A 20002-nucleotide genomic window follows, 5' to 3' on the forward strand; every position below is an offset into this window, starting at 1 on the left:
CCCACCCCCCTTTGGGCTCGGCCAGCCAGCCAGCCTTTTACCCAGCCCGGAGCGCACACCTACAGGCCGCGAGCAGCCGGTTTCCCCAGGAGATGCTGTGGGACACGGTGTCAAAGGCTTTACTGAAGTCCAGGTAGACAGCACCCACAGCCTTTCCCTCATCCACTGAGTGGGTCACCTTGTCACAGGAGGAGATCAGGTTCATCAAGCAGGACCTGCCTTTCATACACCCCTGCTGGCTGGGCCTGATCACCTGGTTGCCCTGTACATGCTGTGTGATGGCGCTGAGGATGATTTTCTCTGTAATCATCCCTGGCACTGAGGTCAGGCTGACAGGCCTGTAGCTCCCCAGATCTTCCTTCCGGCCCTTCCTGTAGATGGGCGTCACACTGGCTAACCTCCAGTCAACTGGAATCTCCCCGGTGAGCCAGGACTGTTGATAAATGATGGAGAGCAGCTTGGTGAGATCCTCTGCCAGCTCCCTCCGTACCCTCGAGAGGATCCTATCCTGCACTGCAGACTTGTCTATGTCCAAATGGAGCAGCAGGTCATGGACACCAGTTTCCTCCTGGACTGTGTGGACTGCATTGTCCTCTTCATCCCTGTCTTCCAGCTCAGGGGGCAGCACCCTGAGGGTAACTGGTCTGGCTGTTAAAGACTGAGGCAAAAGCGGCATTAAGTACCTCAGCCTTTCCCTCACCCTCTGTGGCAGTGTTCACCTCCCACATCCAATAAAGGATGCAGATTATCTTTGGCCCTCCTTTTGTTGCTAATATATATGTGAAAACATTTTTATTATGTTTTACAGCAGTGGCCAGCTTAAGTTCTAGCTGGGCTTTCACCTTTTTAATTTTCTCCCTTCATAACCACACAACATCCTTATAGTCCTCCAGAGTTGCCTGCCCCTTCTTCCAAAGGTGACAAATTCTGTTTCTTTTCCCCCTGAGTCCCAGCCAAACTTCTCTGTTCAGCCAGGCCGATCTTCTCCCCCACCAGCTTGTCTTTTAGCATGTGGGCACGGCCAGCCCCTGTGCCTGTAGGCTGCTGTCTTGAAGGATGCCCAGCCTGCCTGGACCCCTGGGCCCTTCAGGACTGCCTGCCCAGGGACTCTGTCCACCAGGATCCTAAACAGGCCAAAGCCGGCCCTCTGGAAGTCCAAGGTAGCAGTTTTTCTGACTCCACTCCTTACTTCTTCCAGAAGTGAAAACTCTATCATCTCATGATCGCTCTCCAATCACCACATCCTTCTCTGCTCATGAACAGCAGCTCCAACGGGGCATCTCCCCAGGCTGGCTCCCTGACCGGCTGTGTCAGGAGTTATCATCCACACACTCCAGGAACCTCCCAGACTGCTTCCTCTCTGCTGTGTTGTATTTCCAGCAGATATCTGAGAAGTTGAAGTCTCTCATAAAAACAAGAGCTAGCGATCATGAGACTTCTCCCAGCTGCTTGTGCAGTGTTTTGTCTACCTCTTCATCCTGGTCAGGTGGTCTGTAACAGACTCCCACCCAGATATCTGCCTTGTTTGTCTTCTCCCTGATCCTTACCCATAAACATTCGACTTTTTTGTTACCATCATTAAGCTCTAGACAGTCAAAACTCTCCCTAACCCATAGGGCTACCCCACCACCTCTCCTTCCTTGCCTGTCCCTTCTGAGAAGTTTATAGCCACCCATTGTAGCACTCCAGTCATGCGACATCATCCCACCATGTTCCTGTGATGGTGACTGTGTCTTAGTTTTCCTGCTGCATGATGGGCTCCAGCTCCTCCTGTTTGTTGCCCATGCTTTGGGCATTGGCATAGATGTAGATATTCCTATTGAATACATATTCCAGAGCCAGTCTGGACCAGGGCTAGAGAACATGCCTTTACAGCATAAATGTGTTATACATGACGAAGCAGAGTGTCAAAACTCCTGCACTGCTGCTAACTTCAGTAGTAATGGCTTTTGCTGGCTCAGAAGATTTTTAAAAGCAGAGGTGCCTGTCCCTTAGGCACCCATTGGTGAAACATGTGCTATGCCTTTAAGAAAGTTATTCCTGAAGTGTCCTGAAATTGAGCCAGTAAAGCTCCAAAGTCTGACCTCGTTCCAATTAAAAAAGATGAGGTTTAATGGGAACAGGTCTAATCACTAAATCTTCCTTTGGGGGAAGGGGCAGAGGAGGGGAAGACAATATTACTGAAAGTATCAAAATTGCTCAAAGCTGTACTCAAGTCTGCTTTTTATAAAATGAATTAGTAAAATTTACATGGAAATAAGTTAGTAAATATATACTGCATATACTGAATATAATACTGTGAGATTCTATAGCTACCTGTCTTTTTGTATGGACATCTCCATTTATACAAGTAGACAGCGACATGGAGTCCATGTGCTTAGGCTCAGAGCATTTCGGTGAGGCACAGCAAAGTCTCCATAGCCTTTATTAAAAACCAGACATTATTTAAGGTGCTACGCTATTAAACACATACCCTCCCTACACCCGGTGCTCACAGTCTGGCAAGGATTTCTTTTTAATGATATCTCTGGGCAGGCTGCAATATACAGAAGATTCATACAAACTCTGGCGTATACTACAGGACAGGAGGTCAACACGTTTGGCACAGAATAAAAAGATTCTTCATCACAGGTCAGTGGAAATTCACCTAGTGACTTTAATGGGCTCTGGATAAGGCCCCATGTAGACTGCCAGATGTACAGGTCAGACTTGCATCTAAGCAGGTTTTCCACCCTGCACAAAATAACTCTTCTGAAAAAACCTGCAGTGTTTAAAAGCCACAGACTGGAAAAGCTGACTCTGATCCACCTAATGTTATAGGCTGTATTCCTAGGAAATAATTCATACATCAAAAATTAAGAAAGACGCCGATTTTCTTTTAAAAGCACATTGTAGAATACATGCTAAAATACTTTAAATGGCAGTAATTCATACACAGAGATAATGTTTTTTTTTAAGTGATGAGTGCTAAAGCAAGCCATGGCAGAAAACCTCCCTGACTTAATGCTGGTGATGAAAAAAAAAAAAGGAAAATATTATTCATATTATTTAGGATACCTTCATCTGGTATTTACTGTAAAATTACTGTAACGCTTTGTACTGAGTGTGTGTAACAGGATGTGCTGGAGGCAGTACAGCAAGTTTGGCTTGGAAAAGAAGAGAGCTCCCTTTCTGAGAAAGCCATCCTGGGTCATCTCCCTTCCCAAGCTGTAAACCTTCCTGACTGTCGATGTAGACGCTGAACTGCTTCAGCAAGGTGACTGAGTTCAGGGCTGCTGTAAGGCTCATGAAAGCACAGGAACTCATCAAGGGAATCCAGGGCTGCTTTTCACTTGGCAGCAGTTCAGTTACTTTCTCATCATCTGACTGGGCACCTGTCTCATCTGATTCATTTCCCCCCCCCCCCCCCCCACACACACACACACAAAACCAGCTCTCTATCTTCATCTGTGAGATTTGAGGAAGTTTCCGCTGTGTATCCTGCCTACTGCTAAACGCCTGTGACATCTGCCTGTGACCTCTGGCAAGGCTGTAGGTGCTCCAGCAGCTGCCGTGGGGCGAGGAGACTGCCGCGAGACGGCAGTGTTTCAGAAGGCTTTTGCTCTGTCTGGACAGACCCCGCTACAGCTTTTGGGGATACATGCTGTTTTATGTTAATGCCCAGGAATAATTCACTGCTATAGAAAGACGACCTCTGGAGAACTAGAAAAGAAAGAAAGGCCAGGCGGTGCATTTTCCTGTTATTTAAATTTGGTTGTTCAAGCAAAATTGTGTGTCATGTGCCTCACATTTCTCATTGTAATGGTCACTTAATTTTCATTCCTTTCTTTTGCAGCATTGGTGTCAGCGAGCTCTGCCTGAAGCCATGTTATATTGCAAGCATGTTTGAGATGATTGGAGCTGCTGTTCTCTCTAGATAACATTGTCAGAGCTGAACATGTTCATCCCTAAAGGTGAATGACAAAGCCTTTGTAACGGTGTATTTTTACAACTGTAAATGATCCCAGGTAATTTAGAGAACATGGGCAAATGCCTGCCTTTAATCAAGAGGGTGAGGTGCAGGCTATTGAGCTATGCCAGCTCGTCACCTGGCACCAGAGCTTTCCTGCAGCTGCACAGCTGATGTGTCGAGAGTACTCCAGCCTGAGGGGAACTATTTGCCTCTTGCATGTTCAGATTTTGCTCTGCCCCCCCATCAGTGAGGAGGAGCAGGTACACCCCACTGGTTAGTGCAGCAGTGACAAGGCCTTTGCGCTTTCCCACCACACTAGTGCTGTGCCTGAATCCAAGCATCCAAAAGCCTGTCCGTGTCATCAACAGAGCATTGTAGGAAAGGGGAAAATATGTCCAAACAAGGCCTGACTGCAAACCCTTTTTATCTTTACCCTTTAGTATTTATCACTAAAATATTTTATTTGAATAATTTTTGGACATTTCCATTTGGATGACACAAGGTATTCCAGATAGCCCTTAGGAGGGATTATGCAGTTCTGAGAACCTCATGCCACCGTTGGGTTTCAATGCTGACAACAGCCAGATTGCCTGCTTTGCTTTCCTTCAGCTGGGGCCTGCTGTGTCCTCTGCCTTTACTCACCCTAGAGAAATGGGCTCAAGATACCCAAGCTCAAAACGATACCAACAGGTCCAAAGATGAAACACACTAAACAACAATGCTAACAACAGCTACCAAAAAAAGGCCAAGTTCTTAAACACGAGGGGACTGAAGCAATACCCTCTGAAGCCCATGGACAGACTAATAGATTATGCTGTATCTTCTAACAATCCAATCTTTATTGTTGCTGATGTGTGAGCCAAAAGCAACGTGGTTTGACTTTCAGCTTCCAGGGAGACTGTGCACTACTGACAGTTAGGAAAACCATTGGGTTGCTTGTACCTAAGCACCTCTGATAAGAAATTGCTGGAAGAGGGCAGCACAAAATGCCACAGTACTATTTTTAAAGTTGCTTTTTGGAGCCAGAACTGCACAAGCTAAAACCACAGGATTTTGCTTTTCTGCCTGTGTATTAGAGTTACAAAATCTATAGCTTTTCTGTATTCAGCTTCAATAAAGCGAACTGCTTTTCTTGTGTCAGCTGTACCAGCTAATTGACATACTTGTACTGTTATCAATGAGCTTCAAAACTGTCCTTTCATCATCACAGCTGTTGGGGAATCTGCCATTAAAACCAAGTGTAAACAGCATAATCAAAGCTCTTACTTCCTACCTGCCTTTCAGTCAAGCCCTTTTGCATTCAAAGGCTTTAGATTCTTTCCATTACTACCCAACTTTTCCATTTATGCTTGAATTGTTTAGTAGAATGCATGACATACATATTAAACTCATAGCAAACACAGAGCATGTATATTCAATAACTATAAACCAGACCCTTTTCTGCATATGAGCTCATTGCTTATGCTTGTCTGGTATATTAAAACATGCATTTCTGGGAAGCTGCAATAAAATAAAGTTTAGTAAAACATACTTCATCACAGTGATAAAGAAATAAAGTTGCATCTGGACTGAAAGACCATTCTAAGTAGTAACAGAGATGATTATATCTTGCCTGGTGGAACCGCCAGGGAAGTTTAAGCACAATATTTATCCTGAGTATTTGCATAGAATGAATAAGAAGAATTAGGTCCAGATTCTTTTTGCAAGACAAGAACCATTTTGGCAGAAGTATTTCTGCTTTCCTCCTCTTCTGCCCCTCTCTATAGCGCAAAACACAAGCACCCTCATGGAGTGATGCCCGTAACGCCTAGGCTTATTGAAATGTACATCCTAGTCCATTACTGTATGTCATAGCTTCATATATGTATGGATATCCACTGTCTTTCCTAAGACTCTGCCTTCTCCCCAACCCCACTAGACACAGCTAGGGACAAACCATATCCACAAACACAATACTAATTTTTAAATAGCACAGGGTGAAGTCTAGCTGGCTGGTAAAAATACATATCAGTGTAGGGTAGTTAGAGAAGGGGCCCAGGACTGGACAACATGGTTCTAACACTCATCACTGATCACAGCATGAAATCTCTGGAAAGATCCAGATCTGACCGACACTTGGTTTACATCATTGTAAGTACGCTGGAGCCAGCACTCTGGATTTACTCCGTATTTCCAACAGGGTTGATCCTCCCACGACATCTCCCTGCCTCAGTGCCCTGCCATTATTACTTAGCACTGTACATGACCTGCCCATCCTCAAATCAAATGTACTTCTCAAAAAAAAATAATAGATTTAGCTCTTATACTGCATGCAGTCTATTTCTACTAGTGCTAAGGTCTGTCCCAAGCTAGAACAGCCTATTTCTTCTCATCGTATCACTTCGAGTCTGGGTTCTTTGGGGGAGCTGCTGTGTGGCATACTGAGCCCACTGTTGACGCTATGCAAAAGCAGATGGTACTTTCTCACTAACATGCACGCTGCCATTCCCTCCTGGGGATCCCTGCTTCTCATAAAAGAGATGTGTTACCTTTTGGTACAGCAAATTATATTTACCTCTAATTTGCCCCTCTTCAGCCTCTGTTTCTTGTTTTCTCTTTTGAAATATGGTGCTTTCCAGTAGTCTTGTCATCATTTCAATGTCAATTCACAGCTGCCTGTTGCTGGTTTGTTCTGTGGGTCTCATTCCTAGATAGATATGAGCACTTTCTGGGAAGAGATTAGCACAGACACTGTCAGGTAGCTAACCTCATTACATATTTAAGTTATTTGACTTCAGTCAGCTGACACTGCTGGTAGAAAGATAAAAACACTAGGAAGATGAGGACAATATCAAGCCAGCTTTATGTAGCTTAGGAAGTTTAACATTTACACCAACTGTAGAAGTGACACAAACCTGCAGTGCCCCTCTGTAAGCTAACCTTTCCACATTGCTGTTATAAGGTAGCATCATATTCTTACTATTTATGTCCCTTATCCTGGCAGAGTTGGAGATGTTGAGGAAGAAACCACCTTCAATCTAGCTCTTGACTGGGTCACCACAAAGAACTATGATGAAACTGATTGAATACTGAAGTGGAATGTTTTTTATTACTAATCATGTCCTCTAAGTCCTGCAATTTTCTTTGAATGGCAGTTCTCAAACTGCAGGATACAAGCAGTAATAAAGTGATATGTTTGAGGCATTAGCATAAAAGCCCTTTATAACGACTTTGGCTAAAGTTACAGTCCTGCTTTACCAAGCCTGTTGGAGTTTAACTTGCAGTACATCAGTATGTCTTAGCAAATCCTTGCTTGTAAGTATGCTTTCTGAAGTTTAACTGTGTCACTGCAGTTAGCTTTCAAAAAAACCATTCAAAGTGGCAAGTGCTTATTTGTGGCTTTGTGGTTTATTTACACATGAACATAAGAAATCCCCAGCTAGAAGTCTGAGGAATTACTCTAAATGTTTATAGATACCAGCAAGCTGAAAAATAAAGCAAGATACATCTGTCAATAGAAGTGCCTTTTTCCCTATTTCCGTAATGATAATTTTAAAACTTCTTATTAAATTAGAAAATTTTGTCTGAACATATTTGAAGCTGTAATTTTCAAAAACCTACTAAAAAAAAAAAAAAAGTAGAGCCTAACAGAAAATGTCTTTTAGGATAACTTGAGTAACTTCAAACAAAACCTCTGCTCCCAGACCTGGCACATTGCACTTGTGTTCGACCTTTAAATTGCCATGCAAGTAGGATGTCCAGGCACCAGATTACAGCCACATGTAAGTTCACCAAAAGAAAAAGTAGAAAAGTAAAAATTAACAGCCACCTAGGACAGCCACAGGTGTTGGCTCACTCCAAGCCAGGCTGTAATGCAAGGAAAGCAAACTTGCTTCAGTACCCAAAGTACCGGCAGTACGCACCCCTGGGGCTGGATCCCTGCACGGCGTGGGGTATAGCTACAGCCAAAAAACTCCCAGCAACACAAATACATGCAGATAAGTTGGAGGTTTACTCCTTTGCATGTTTCTTTTGGAAATAAGGTGTGTTTGGGGTTCTTTGGGACTAAAAGAGGCAGATGAATGGCCTCTGAGGTAACTGCTTGAATCCAGTTCTGAATTTTTCTGTTGTTTTAGATTATTCATGTGATCCACAGGAAAGCTTTATGAAATTGTCATTCCCATTCTGTTTGCAAAAGCTGTCCTTCACCATGGCTTTGGGAGCGCATTCCCCTCAGGGCATCCCTTGGATATCAACACACCTGGGTTTACAGGGTTCTTTGTAATTGATACATCATCCAAACAAATTACATTGTAGAGCACAACGTGGCATCTTACATCATTCCCCTCATGCAGAAAGACGGCTCTTAAGTTCAGATGGAGAGACGTAGAAAGATGTTCCAAGCCCCAAAGTGGAAAATGAGGAAACCCTTAGAGTACAGTTGCCATGGGAGGCTACTGTGACATTTCAGAGAAATAAACATATTTTGATCTTCATATCTTAAATGTTTAAAATTATTATTTCCCCTCCCCCATCCTCATCCATAAAAAAAAGTCTCTTTCTCCAAGGAGGACGATAAGAAGGGAAATGTTTTACTATAGCTTCAGCTAGCAAGATTTAGTTCCCAGCACTGCTATCAAGTCTGGATGTTTCATCTCACATTTTCTTTAGCATTTTTCGGGATGTCACAAATGTCATCATCTCTGTTTCTGCTATCAGGAAACTGTGAAGTTAGGTTCTCAACCGTTGGTGTTTACTTCCCCCCCCCCCCCCCCCCAACAGAAGACTTTCAGCTTACTTTCAATATTTACAGTTAAGCTGCTGCCTTCCTGCCACCACTGAACAGAAATAATGAATGCCTGGCAGCATGAATGCCACGCTGCTTATGAAGACTGCTTTCATTGGAAGGCAGTTTGGAGCAACATATTTTATAATTATTAATGCATTAGCATTCCAACAAAAGATAAGTCTTTCTTCTACTTTAAGAGTACCCAGCAATAACACCATCACCATAGCAGTTAAAACATTACCCTGGCCTGCCAGAATCACTTGCTCACAATCTGCAAAGCTGAATTAAAATGTTCCTTCTATTCCCACATACTTTACAGGTTATTTATGTTTAACGTAGCTTTGGGTTCATAAACAGTAACCACACTGACACCGTCCCTTCCTTTCCTCCCTCCTCCTCACACCTCGGCATGCGTGAACCTTGATTACTAGCTTCCCACCCTAACCACAGCTAGGCTTTAAGCATCTTTTGTGCCATCACTGCTATAGGGCAGGTGAGCAGCCATCTCCTGCATTTGCCAGCCTGCTACAGAGGCGACTATAGATTTCAGCTCTCATTGCTCCCAGCAGGCACTTGCTGGTGCGTGAAATCTCACAGAAACATGACTCAAGTCTGGGTATCCTTGTAGTTAACCCTGTTAAATATTGCTCTGTTATTCCATTTTATGAGCAAAAAGACTACAGCCTTGGGTGCAATTATTGCACCTCTGTAGCCTTGGGTAGGTGATATATACAGCCCAAATACAGCAAGTAAATCACAATCATATTCATGCCTTTCGTTTTGGAAAGAAAATACCGTGGAGGTGCCACAGGACTGAGGTGAGGCAGGACGCTAAGGCAGGGGATGTGAGCCTGACTTCCACAACTACTAAAGTTTTCCTTAATAATACTTGGCGGGTTGGTCAGTGTGATGCCGAGGGCCAGCATCCGTCCATTCACTGACACTTGCCCAGTTTCTGTGTTTAGACTAAAAGCCTCAGATACTCTCTATTCATATGTGGCGCTCCTACTACAAAAGAGGCTTTGATCCTCTGATCCAAATGAGACTCTGATCTTGGTTGGGGCTCATAGGTACAAATGCTAGAGAAATAATAACAGATGGAATATCACAGTGATATATTAATTACCATATAGAACCATATAGAGCTAATAGGGGAATGTTTCTGGGCAAAGATCTCATAAATAAACCAAATGCGAATGCATAAATAAGCAGAATGCAAACACATAGGGCCATTATAAGGGCAGATGTGTGAAACTTTTTTTTGTCTGTATGTTAAGCAGTCCTTGACATCTCTTTTAAAACTTATATATTTACACTGGCAAAAGAACAATCCTTTCTACCTAAACTACAGAGAGAAACCAAAACCATGCTGGATAGCTTTCAGATCTATTTTGTCTTTCTTTTCAAGTATAATCAAATTCCTTCCCATGCCTACCTGCCCATTACATTTCTGAAGAACTACGTATTGGAGTCCGAGGAAGGTATTTGAAATCATATGCATGCACTGAAGGTGAAAAACAAAACCCAAGTAATGTCTTACTGGAAGGAGGCATTATAAATCTTACTGGAAAAAAACCCAACAAAACACCAGAGACCAGGCAAATCTTGGTCCTTACAGAGACACTGGGCTTTCTAACACTGGTGTATTTTTCTCACTATCTGTGTTATATGAGAGGCTGAACGGACACAATTTTAAAGGGCAGCTGGAGAAGCAGAAGCACACAGTACCCACCGTAGAAGTGGCAAGGACTGACGAAAGATCTTGCCCCCAAAGCAAAGGGCTCCTTGTGAGGAGTCTGAACCCTCTGAAGCACTGCGGTTCAGGCAGATGCTTATCCCAGGGGCGCTTGGTTCCCACCAGCAGCAGCGCCCAGTGCTGCTGAGCCCCTCATGCAGCAAAGCCCCTTGGGCAGGCCTACCCCATCACCTGCTCTCCCCTCATAAATTAATAATTTCAAGCCCCCTCACACTCAGCCATGGATCTACCAGGTAAGTGGTAGTGCAAACATGAATGTTAAACATTTCTTCTAAAGCCAACAAGTATTCATAGTCATATGAACATAGGGATAAGGGATAACTTGTGTTTAATTAATGTACATTTTGTATGGCAGGGTTTTCCCTAACATTCTAGAGCAATAAGTTCCTTCAATTAATTGCAAAGTAAATTTTGTAATTCTTTTAAAAGATAATTTCCTTTAAACTGTGTAATATAGCTGGCAGGCTACTTTCAACCCTGGCAAAGGATTTCCATTATAACTGCTTGTCATTTTCCTTAAGTTTCACCTCTCAGACTGACATTTTCCAAGCTTGAAGTCTGCCCAAAACAGAATTTTTTTGGAAAGCTAAAGGAACTTTCCCTTCAGTTCAGCAGTGCAGTTTTAACAACGGTCCCTCACACAAGCGCGGTAAAACTTGCCTCACTGGAACCAAAACCAACACACATTTTGGTGCCTATTGCTGCAATCACGATACAGAGACGGGACAAAAGAATTATTCAGCCTAAGTAAGACTGCTGGACCCAGTAGGCTAAATTCTTCCGTGGCGTAAGCCCTTGCAGCTTTCCCAAAGCCAATGGGATTACACTGCTTTACACCCAGGCTGAGCAAAGTCGGCTCTCTTCCCGCGAGCAAGCAGCTCAGACTTTTTCTCATTGCTCTCCATGTTATTTAAAGATTTGTTTTTTGTAGCTGGCAGGCTCTCCCTTTGAAGCATTCAATCCACAGAGAGTTCGCCTGTTGTGAGTTTAAAATGTTTTTGTGCCACACAGGCTGCTGGTCTCTCCACGCAGGGCTCCATGAATACTCCCTGTCCCCCTACACTGCCTCCCTCCCACATGCACATCTTGATCCATTCATTCAGGTCTCGCCTTCTTTTTTCTCCATTCCCACCGTTGCACCTCAGGCAGAGCGGTCGGCCGGCTCCGCAGCTGCCAGCAGCACAGAAAATGAAGTGTAATTTTGGGAAGGAGTGAAGGGGGTGGAAGGCAGTATAAATGCTAGTTAGAAAATTACACAGATGTAAAAGAAAGATTTAAGGAAGAAGAACACCATCCTCACCATCACAGAACAAGCCTTGACTGCTCCGAAGCCTGTGTGAAAGCCAAGTACCATAAATGAAACAGAAGCAGTGGACTTAAGAGGCAGGTCACAGGAGGTCTTAGCAGAACTGGGAACACACAGAAAACCAGAGGTCCTCTTGGTGGTCCCCCAGAGGAGCCACAGACACCAGCCCTGTCCCCAGTGAGCCAGCCCTGCCAGCTGGCAGGCCAGGGCAGCTCACCTCTTCCCCTTCATTCCCCAGCACTGCAGAAAGCTGTCTGAAAGAGAAACCCAAGCTCTTACTGCTCATGGGTTCGCTGTGGAAGAGGAGTCAGGACCAAGGAGAAGCACTGATGGCAGCATCTCAGCCCTGGCAGGTTTCTGGGGATCACTGAGCTGTTTTAGCAGACCAGAAAGAGAAGTGCACTCTCGTACCATAGCTCATTGCATGAGGACTTGTAACAGCAGGAGAACTGCTCCCATTTTTCAGTACTGGAAAGACAGGGGGACTGACAGCAAGTCCTCAGATCTGACAGGATCTTGAAGGGCAGCTAGAAAGGAGATATTTTCTCCTGAGCAATGGGAATGCAACAACCTTTTGTTTATCTGAAATAAGGGGTCTCATCTGGCCCTGCTGTCAGGAGGCAGGCTGCGCAGGGAGGGTATGGCTCCCACACAGATTCAGGAGGATCATTAAAAAGTGGCCAGGTTGTTATTTCTACCCCCTTTTTCTTCTGTACTTTTTTTGGCAATGAGCCATGTTTCACAAGGACTAACCCTTCCTCCCCACAGACCTCCATGCTCTCTGCTGGGATTCCCGTGCCAAGGCTTCTGGTCAGAGGTAGCCTGCAGAAAGAGCTATAACAAAGCCAATCTGCCCTATGCGGGCTCTGCTTCTGCAGGTCTCGAGGGTCCTGACGAACCATGTCCATGGAGAGGGGGTTACATGGTCCTCCACTGGTTCTAGTGGCCAGCTGTCCTGCCCTTTCCCTAAGTCTACAGGGTCATGGCCTGGCTACCACTTATGCAGGGCCTTTTGTCCCAGGAAAACACAGCTAGAGCCCTTCTTGTGCCAGCTGTGATTCTGCTAGACTTTCATCAGGAGGGGCTGAGTGCTTGCACACCTCACTCACATCTTCCACCCTCCCCAGATAAGACATCCCAGACAACCCTCTAGAGATACTCAAAAACAGCTTGATAGAAATACCTGAAAGCAGTGAGAGGACAAATCTTACTGGCTCTGAACAGGACTCCTGACCTTAGATTCCTGAGAAGATTTTTTTTTTTTTTTAGTAGTACTTGTTTGAGTGAAAATCACCACCTTGCTATGTTTAGAGAAACAGACTTTTTGCAGCTATTAATTATCTGCTCTTTAAACACAAGCCTTCACCCAAATGTGTGTTGTGTTTGCCCTGTGGGAAAAGTGTGCCTTTTTCACACCTCTCATTGTAAACCAGGCGGCAACTCAGGCTGATGACAGACAACTGTGAAAACCACCTGCTCTTATTCAACAAGATACATCACCACAACACCCCCTTCAAACAACCCTGCTGGGCAAATAGGAAATAAGGACCTTATGGTGTATTTATTGGAATAAAGAAACAGACCAAAGCCTAAACACAAAGAAAACCCACCACCCTAGAAACTCCAAGATTAATAAAAATGATTACTCACACTTCTCCAACAAATTCAACCCACATTGGCAAACAAAATCCCTCTTTGTCACAGGTAGAAAATGGTTCTCTCAGTTACACATACAGGAGAGTGATCCCACTTGACACTCTGAAAAGAAACTCAGCAATTACCGACATTAGCTTTATCGCTTAGTATTTTTTGCTCAGTATTCTGCTTTGAGCTCTTCCCGGTCCGGGGTGAAGACAAGGATGAACACTGTTAAAAATAATTACCTTGCTCATCCTGGACCCAGCCAATTTACTTATGGATGCAACTGTGAAGAAGAGGATGTTAATAAAGAATCAAGTCTTTTCCCACACCAGAGGCCTGATTCTCACTTTAACCTGTCAAGAGGAATTACGTGTAAACGGCAGAAATTAACTTAAAATTAGAGTATTTATGCCTGTTCTTTCTCGCAGAAAGCTTATGGTGTCGGATTCCATAACGAGGAATAAAAACACTGTGACCGATGCATCCTTATCACAAATCTCCTGGGACTGCTGCCGAGCTTACTGGTACTCCCAGGAGCAAGCGCACCTTCTGAGCTGCAGAAGGGCTCAGCAGCCACCAGGTGACACGAGAAGGGAATTGCAGCAATAGGACATAGAGACAAGGATGTAACTGCATCACGCTTGAGGGCTTGGTTTTTTTTGAAAATGTGTGATGGGTACATAGGAGGGAGTGTACAAAAGGGAAACACTGAGGAGTCAAGTGCCCTTATCAGTGAGAGCGCGTGTGCTCGGCGAATTGGCACGAACTGGAAAACCCCCTTAAGTACAATGACATTGTATTGGTAATGACAATCTATTCTGTGATAGTACTACTTTTTCATAGAATCATTGAATGGTTTGGGTTGGAATGGACTTTTTAAGGTCATCTAGTCCAAACCCCTGTAATGAGCAGGGACATCTGTAATTAGATCAGGCTGCTCCAACAGCACTGTCCAACCTGATCTTGAATGTTTCCAGGATAAGGTACCTACCACACCTCTGGGCAACCTGTTCCAGTGTTTCACCACCCTCATTGTAAAAAAATTTCTTCCTTGCATCTACTCTGAATCTACCCTCTTTAGTTTAAAACCATTACCCCTTGTCCTATTACTACAAGCCCTACTAAAAAGTCTGCCCCCCTTTATAAGCCCATTTTAAGTATTGAAACTGCAACAAGGTCTCCCCAGAGCCTTCTCTTCTCCAGGCTGAGAACCCCAACTCTCTCAGCCTGCCCTCATGGGAAAGGTGTTCCATCCCCCGATCGTTTTTTGTGGCCCTCCTCTGGACCCACTCCAGCAGGCCCATCTCTTTCCTGTACTGAGGACCCCAGAGCTGGAGGAAGTACTGCAGGTGGGGTCTCGTTTTGTCTGGTTGGTTTTAACTACTCCAAGTTCTTCAGTTTCTTCCCACGGCTAAGGACATTTTTGCCATGTTTTAGGAACAAATCCTTTAAAATTCCTAAGGCTCCTAGAAAACCCTGAAAAAAGATGACTTCTTTGTGTGTTGTCCTTACACTTTAGATACTGGCACTGCCACATCAGCTGCACTTGTGTATCCCTCCTGGTATCATGGCTCTAAAGTGGAGATCTTCCACCACTTGAGATGGTTTTTCTTTTTGTTTACCTTAATGATTTTCATGCTGGTGTTCAAGGTAATGGCATTGGTCAAAGGAGTTACATCTGTGGAACCTAGAGAGCAAATGCACAGTAAAGAACTGAACAGATGGAACTCTTCAGCCTGGAAGAGAGATGACTGAGGCATCTGACAAAGCTGACAAACATGAGAAAGCAGTCTGGAGAAGGTGTATAGGAATCAACTATTTCTTCCAATACAAGAACTTAAGACTGAAAAATGACCGTAGGAGTCAAGTTCAAATCAGACAGAAATGGCTCTCCATACAATAAGTTGGAAACATGAGGAACTCCTGGGCAAAGGCCAATGTGGATGTAAGAACTCTGCATAAGATGCCAGATAGTCAGCTAAGAAGTATTTACTGGGGGTTAGTCAACAGGCAAACAAGAGGGGGTTTGTGAAATCTCTTCACTGAGCAAAGGATGAGAGACTATTGAAGGGTGCTATCACACCTGTGCTTGCCCGTTTTATCTATTTTAACTCTTCTCAGGTACCTGTTTGTGGCATATGGTTATGGCTTTCCAGCTTGAATTCCCCGCTGGCTCATGACATATCTTTAGATACACACAAAAATGAGTGAAACAAGGCTGCCCTCCATAGCAGAGTTGACTAAGGAAAACTACACATCATTCACGTTTCTAGAGAAGAAGCCAGCTCTAACGAGATGAAGACATTAGGTTTGGACGAACTAATGTGTTCCTCTGATTCAAACATCCTGTGGTCAGTAAAAGGTGAGCTCACCGTGCATATTCATTTGTGACTGAAATGGGTCTCTGCATCTAGCTCCACTTAACCCTGTTCCCAGACAGAGAGGTCATTTCGATTTTCCCCCTCCTCTTGTGCATATTGTGAAATGGACATCTGAAATATCGCATAACCTATACCGCATTAGCATTGTGCCTTTGGACAAGAGCCACCTTACACCTTCTAGTTCTGCCCTGCACTTGGTGCATTCACACGCTGGGGTCAAGGGCCTCAAGCTCACAAATTCCTGTTAACTCTGTGACTGGACTACAAATCTCTCCTTCTCCCACCCTTCCAAGTATCAGAGCTCATCACAAAACCCCAAACTTACAGAAGTATAAGGAGAAGGCACATAGTAAGTTTTGGGTCTGTCTGCCTGTCTGTCTTTTTTTCCCACCCTCCTAGACAGCAGAAAAACCAGAATTGCCAAGGCTTTCCCCTCTCCCCTTGCCAGCCTTTCAGGAGCATACTGTACGGAACATTAACTTGAGAGGAACTCAGACAGATGCTTTGCTTAAGCAGGTTCTCTTGATCCTGAACCTGGGAACATTTGAGTTAATGGGAAGTAGTTAACACTTAGGCTTGATGAAGTAAATGTAGCAGTTTATGATGCAAGTGTAAAGGAAGCTTGTGCAATCTCCGGGACAGTTATGCTGCTATCAAGGTGAAATAATGTATGGGCTCAAACTGCTCAGATTTTCTCAATGGAAGGAAAGGAGTTTTTATTAATATTCACAGTAACAAAGGCAAAAGATTAACCAGCTTTTCATTAGCTGCAGAATCTCCCTTTGATTAAACCTGGTACTTTAACTGTTCACTGTCAGCTGAAACACCTAGTGCACACGCTACATGCTTTTGTAGCAGCATGAGGAATACTTAGCCTAGTACACCGATGTCCTCTTCCTAATGCTGACTTATGCCACTTACAACAGGTCTCATAGCCTTTATGTAACTCATTTGTCAGTCTAAGACAAATAACACCAGGCTGAATTTAGGGGATCTCACAAGGCTTAAGCGTAGTTTGTCTAACACACTTTTCCAAACTTAACAAAAATTCCTTTGCAGTTTACAGCTGGAGATTTTGTTAATTCATTAGGCCATCTCTTATGCCATAAAAATGCAGAAGTGATTGCTACTATTGTTTCTTCTACTTAAAATGCAAGATAAAAAGTGAGGTGTCTAAACTTGCTTGTGAAGACAGAGGAAAGAAGTGATAATTGAATTCAATTTATGAAGAAAGTGAGAGATTCATTGCCACCGAAAGAGCTAAGATCAAGTGACTGTGTGTGCGCCTGCTAAATAGAGTGTCTGCAATTCTACACCACAGCACAACACTATTGATTTGAAAGAATTTGGTCCAAGTGCCGCAAAAACTGCTAAACAGGCAAGGAATACACTACTGGCTCTGAAAGACATAATTTCAGCTGAGGTGTTTTCGGAGGTGCAGGGCTATCTATCAACAATGCATTGATAATGGAGAAGAGTCACAACTTTTACAGGGCTGATGGAAAAACTGAATCCACAAATTCAGCATGGCATTGAAGTTGCACGATAGTAACAGGTCCCTTGGAGTCACTAAGTGACAATTAGACACATTCCTTCTTAGAGATTTTCCCTGAACAGAAAATAAAAGCAAAAGCATTTCAAAGGTGAATACTCACTGGAGGCAGGAGATTGTCTTCCAGCTATATTACCAAGGCGAGGTGTTTTTACGAACATTTTGCAACTTGCATGGCAAATGCAGGGAAATTTTTTCCAAGATGCTGTCAAGCCAGAGGATCTGTGAGTAAAACAGTGATGACAGATGTGGAACTACCCTTCCTGGTTCTCTTCCCTCAGGAAATCTGAGGCAATTTGTAAGGAGTTTTTTTTTAAAAAGTGCCTTCTAGCTTGTATACAACAGCTTCTGTCGATCGCTAGCTTTTTCTTTTCATGTAGGCACTATGGGTTGGCTGGGGACCAGAGGAAGATGAATCTCACAAGGTTAGAACCAAGCGGTTGCCATCTCTGAGCTGTTTCACCAATGGCTAGAAATGAGGGCCAAAAATAACTTCAAGCTACGTTTTTTGGCCTCCTGATCCTGAAAGAAATTAGTCACTGACGTGGTTCACAGCGTAAGACAGATTCACTTTGGTCTTCTTATCTCCAAAATCCAAAGCTTTTCCTGCCTTTTAGGCTGCTGGGAAGTAGCAGTACCTGCCATAGATGCTGTTCATTGCACGCTTCTTTAATTTCTTCATATAGTATATGGGAATATATTCTTATAATAAAAGGAAAAAAAGAACTGAGAGGGGAAGGACAAACCCTACAGCAGCCATGTTGTCTGGCAATTCCCTTCAAATACAAACCAGCCACGCTTAACATAGTAAATGGTTGCTTTCTAGAAAATCATTAAGCCAAACACAAAGAATTCAAATGACCTAAACGGCTGTCTGGCTTCAGGCTGAGAGACAGCAAAATTTCATTAAGTCCCTCCGGTTTCTGTAAGAGAGGCTGAAATAACGAAGCAGGCTGTATGATGCTCGTTTCTTACTCAGTGGAAGAAAGAGAAGACTACAGAAAGCTACTTTCTTGAGGATTAAGCCCATCATTTTGCTCACTGCTTTGTACAGCATGTTTGCCAGTACTACGCTTAAAAGTCTGCCTGCGCTGTAAGCCATTCATCTTCAGTTTGTGTTCTGTTTACAAGACCACCACATGCGTTTCTTGCTTCAACAGCTTTTGATGACTTTGGAAAGAATATGGGTTTACTGATATAGGAAAGGTCAATGCTTTATATCTTTACTTTGTCATTGGTGGTAGGCATACTGAACATCCCTTCTGGAGATAAATGAATGGTTCAATGACAATTTATATCAGTTAAACTCTTACAAACTTATCTGGACAGGAGAATGGGACAACAAGGGGGTGGGAAAGGAGCTGAATCCCCCTCTCAAACGAGTTGCCAAAAAGCTGGTCAGCAGCTACACTTCAGGTGCCCAAGACAGCATCATTCAGTAAGAGGCACTCAACCCCAAACACCTGGAAGCTTGCAATATCCACAGTTCATTTAAATTTGTAGCTTGAATTAAGTAGCAGTTGGCACATCCAGAGGACAGCAGTCAGTACACATGGCAAATCCTCACTACCCAATCCAGCCTGATGAAATGTAATTTAATTGATTTCTTCTCCCCCAAAATCACACGCTCTGGAAGTTATCTCTCTGCTGATGCAACTTGTTGGCACTCTGAGGGCAGCAAATACACTTCTGCTACTTGTCACTAGTACTGATTTTTTTTCCTCAATGACAAAGTACTGTCCTCTAACTTGGGTGAGTTGTAACTCTTCTTCAGTCACAAGACTACAGAAAAAAAACAAATTCTTTGAGCTGGCATCTTATTCCAGATCATCTTTTCCACTTCTCCACTCACTTCCACGTATAAAAGTCTGAACATATGAACACTCACTCTTACGCAGCTAGAGCCACAAAAACATGCATACAGATTGGAAACAGCAATAAGAATGGTAAGGAAACGAGAGGAGGAATTAAGTGAAAGCAATTGAAGCAGTAAGATTACTTCCGATCTGGAAAATTATGATATAGTTTTGGTAAGGTTTATGAACGTAGGAGAAAGACAGGGGATGGGAAAGTCCATTTTCCTGAGCTGTGGGAAAGGAAGTCTATTTTGGCAAGTATGTTTTGGCAGATGGCAGGGGACAATGTGACAAGCTGTGGAGGTAAAGAGATGGGTTTAGTTTGGTAGGCAAGATATTGGCATGAACATGGAGTTTGACAGTGGATGAGTAGGAGGCCAGAGGATGTATTAACCTTAAGTTTTTGAGACTGTTCCTGTACAGACATCAACCTGTTCCAGCCTAATGCCTCTTCCTGCAATTTAGTCCTTCAGTACCTAAGGGGAGCACAGCCACGTACTCCACTAGTTGCCAGGGTCTGTGATTCCCCACAACTCCCGTGCAGGGTGTACCAAGTTGTCCCTGTTTGTACCCCTGAACACAATTCTGGGCAGGAAGTATTCAGAAAAGAGCTTGGACTCTGATGGCATGGTACAGATGGTGACAACAGGTGCTTGTCTGTACTTGCAGGCCAAGGTAGGACTCCTGTACTACTGAATGGACTTCCCTGACCAGAGTTTCTGCATTAAGTTCCCAGAAAGTATCAATGACATTGCTGAGCACCAGCACATAAATGGATCCACAGTTCCCC

General features: G+C 43.8%; 1 protein-coding gene across 1 annotated transcript in view; it reads right to left on the reverse strand.

Moving 5' to 3' along the window:
* Positions 1 to 20002, reverse strand: part of CDS1 (CDP-diacylglycerol synthase 1) — a 223687-nt gene that overhangs the window by 195476 nt on the left and 8209 nt on the right. The window lies entirely within an intron of this gene.

The sequence above is a fragment of the Falco punctatus genome (assembly GCF_963210335.1).
Source record: "Falco punctatus genome assembly, chromosome: 1".
NCBI lineage: Eukaryota > Metazoa > Chordata > Aves > Falconiformes > Falconidae > Falco > Falco punctatus.